Source organism: Sturnira hondurensis, unplaced genomic scaffold (genome assembly GCF_014824575.4).
Source record: "Sturnira hondurensis isolate 20B ecotype Veracruz unplaced genomic scaffold, ASM1482457v3 Scaffold0021354, whole genome shotgun sequence".
NCBI classification, from domain to species: Eukaryota; Metazoa; Chordata; class Mammalia; order Chiroptera; family Phyllostomidae; genus Sturnira; species Sturnira hondurensis.
Window position 1 is genome coordinate 28884255 of NW_028093985.1, and position 3247 is coordinate 28887501.

At 38.8% G+C, this 3247-nt stretch overlaps 1 non-coding gene across 1 annotated transcript; it reads right to left on the reverse strand.

Moving 5' to 3' along the window:
* Positions 1-316: 316 nt before the first annotated feature.
* LOC118977559 (small nucleolar RNA U13) lies at positions 317-420 on the reverse strand. Its single transcript, XR_005064562.1, has one exon. It is a non-coding gene; the product is annotated as a small nucleolar RNA U13 (small nucleolar RNA).
* Positions 421-3247: the final 2827 nt, after the last annotated feature.

Here is a 3247-nt window from a genome sequence, read left to right on the forward strand (position 1 = left end):
CTGTTATATTTAGAGCTCGTGTTGCATATAATTATATAATTATCTATTTTGGGATTTTATTAATATATTATGAGTGAAATATAATGGATCAGTCACTATATGTAATTATAATTTTTTTAAAAACATTACCAATAATATTTGCACAATGAACTCTGTGAAGAACAGGTAGAAATTGATTTTCAAGACATAGGGAGTTTTGAGAACCAGTGGGGGACATATTTAAAAGGTCTCCAAGGCAGAAAGATTCTACTAACTCCTTGAGGTTATTTTTTCATATATGATTTATTATTTTTTATTTTATTTATTTATTTTTTCATGTCAGACAGGTAATGTGCCAATGTTGTAACAAAGTTTGTGGGAGGCACACATCACACAAGAGTGTGAACACCCAATCATCACACTCATGAACTACAAAAGGATCATCATATATGTTGTAAAGCAACTTCTTTTCTTTAATTTAATTTTTGTTCAAGTACAGTTTTCTCTCTTGTATTCCCAGCCCTCCCCCCGGTGCTCCCCACCTCCCTCCCATTTCTGCCCCCCACCTTAGTTATTGTCCATGTGTCCTTTATACTTGTTCACGTGAGTCCATCCCCTTTTCTCCTGTGATTCTCTCCCCTCTCCACTCTGGATCCTGTCAGCCTGTTCTGTATTTGAGTGCCATTGGTCACATTTTGCTTGCTTGTTTGTTTTGTTGTTTAGATTCCTGTTAATGGTGAGATCATATGGTATTTGTCTTTCACTGCCTGGCTTATTTTATTCACCATAATGCTTTCCAGTTCCATCCATGATGTTGCAAAGGGTAGGAGTTCCTTCTTTCTTTCTGCAGCATAGAATTCCATTGTGTAAATGTACCATAGCTTTTTGATCCAGTCATTGACCAATGGGCATCTAGGTTGCTTCCAACTCTTGGCATCATGAATTGTGCTGCTATGAACATCGGGGTGCATAAGTTCTTTTGGATTGGTNCCCCAGTGCTCCCCACCTCCCTCCCATTTCTGCCCCCCACCTTAGTTATTGTCCATGTGTCCTTTATACTTGTTCACGTGAGTCCATCCCCTTTTCTCCTGTGATTTTCTCCCCTCTCCACTCTGGATCCTGTCAGCACGTTCTGTATTTGAGTGTCATTGGTCACATTTTGCTTGCTTGTTTGTTTTGTTGTTTAGATTCCTGTTAACGGTGAGATCATATGGTATTTGTCTTTCACTGCCTGGCTTATTTCACTCAGCGTAATGCCTTCCAGTTCCATCCATGATGTTGCAAAGGGTAGTAGTTCCTTCTACCTTTCTGCAGCATTCAATTCCATTGTGTAAATGTACCATAGTTTTTTGATCCAGTCATTGACCGATGGGCATCTAGGTTGCTTCCAACTCTTGGCTATTGTAAATTGTGCTGCTATGAACATTGGGGTGCATAGGTTCTTTTGGATTGGTGTCTCAGGGTTCTTAGGATATACTCCTAAGAGTGGAATTGCTGGGTCAAAAGGCACGTTCATTTTTAGTTTTTTTAGAAAATTCCATACTGTTTTCCATAGTGGGTGTACCAGTCTGCAATCCTACCAACAGTGAACTAGAGTCCCCTTTTCCCCACAACCTCTCCAACACTTGTTGTTTGTTTCTTTGTTTATGGTAGCCACTCTGACTAGTGTTAAGTGGTATCTCAATTGTGGTTTTAATTTGCATCTCTCTGATAGCTAGTGATATTGAGCATCTTTTCATGTGTCTCTGGATCCTCTGTATGTCCTCCTTGGTGAAGTGTCTGTTCAAGTCCTTTGCCCATTTTTTAATTGGGTTGCTCATCTTCGTTGAGTGGAGTCATGTGAGTTCTTTGTATATTTTGAAGATTAAACCTTTGTCTAAGGTATCATTGGCAAATATGTTTCCCCAAGCTGTTGCTTCTCTTTGTATCTTTATACTGTTTTCCTTAGCCATGCAGAAGCTTTTAATTTTGATGAGATCCCATTTTTTTATTCTTTCCTTTATATCCCTTGCTCTAGGGGACATATCAGTAAAAATATTGCTGCATGGAATATCTGAGATTTTCTTGCCAATGCTCTCCTCTAGGGCTTTAATGGTTTCGCGGCTTATATTTAAGTATTTTATCCACCTTGAATTTATTTTGGTGTATGGTGTAAGTTGGTGCTCGAGTTTCATTTTTTTGCATGTAGCTGTCCAGTTCTCCCAACACCATTTGTTGAAGAGGTTGTCTTTACTCCATTTTATGTTATTGCCCCCTTTGTCAAATATTAATTGACTGTAGAGATTTGGGTTTATTTCTGGGCTCTCTGTTCTATTCCATTGGTTCATATGCCTGTTTTTATGTCAGTACCAGGCTGTTTTGATTACAGTGGCCCTGTAATACAGTTTGATATCAGGTATTGTAATCCTTCCTACTTTGTTCTTCTTTCTCAAAATTGCAGCTTAAAGCAACTTCTAATGTATTATAGAAATGACCATCTGATGTTTCAAGACTTCATTCTCAATAGAGAGAGTATACATAAAGTTTACTGACCTTGCCTGCAATTATTTTCAACCTCATTCTTCTTGGATTTTGCTTAATTGTCTATCCTCTAAAGAATTCCTACAAATGGCCCTAATAACTATCTTTTACTTACCTTCCACAATTTTCAACTATTCCGTGCATTACTCTCCTGACTGTGGGGATAATGAGCTCCATGCTTTGACTCGGGCCTCTGGAGCTGTGTTTGAATGTCACCATGGTGATGGGATACCAGTCAAGGCCCTACTGGGAATGAGATACGGCTCAAGGGCTGAGGCATATGTCTGGCAGAATTAGTTTAAGTCCTGGTGGCTAGAGAGAATAAGAGGTAGACAGAGGTACATAAAACTACTTTCTGATGCTGACAGGCCTTGAAGTCAAATTTAGTTCACTATTTCAAGAAAATAAATTTTTGGTTTTTCAGCTTATCTCACTATTCAAATGAAAGGGTGGTCAAAATTCAGGCTCTAGAAATATTGCTGTGTCACCTCTGTGTTAATGACCCTAGAGGGTTATGTGAGAGAGAGAGAGACAGACAGACAGACAGACTATACTGTTCTTAAATAAACTGAGCTGAACATTAGGTTCTGAGTCTTCTATCTGTAGAGGTAGTTTGAGAGTAGTTAGTTTTAGGGGGATAATTATCAGCAACCTGGTTATATCAAAGTGCCCTGACATAGGACAAATAATCCAGGTACTTCTTCCTGGATTCATGTAAGATCAGTACTGTTCAGAGATGTCCCCCCCA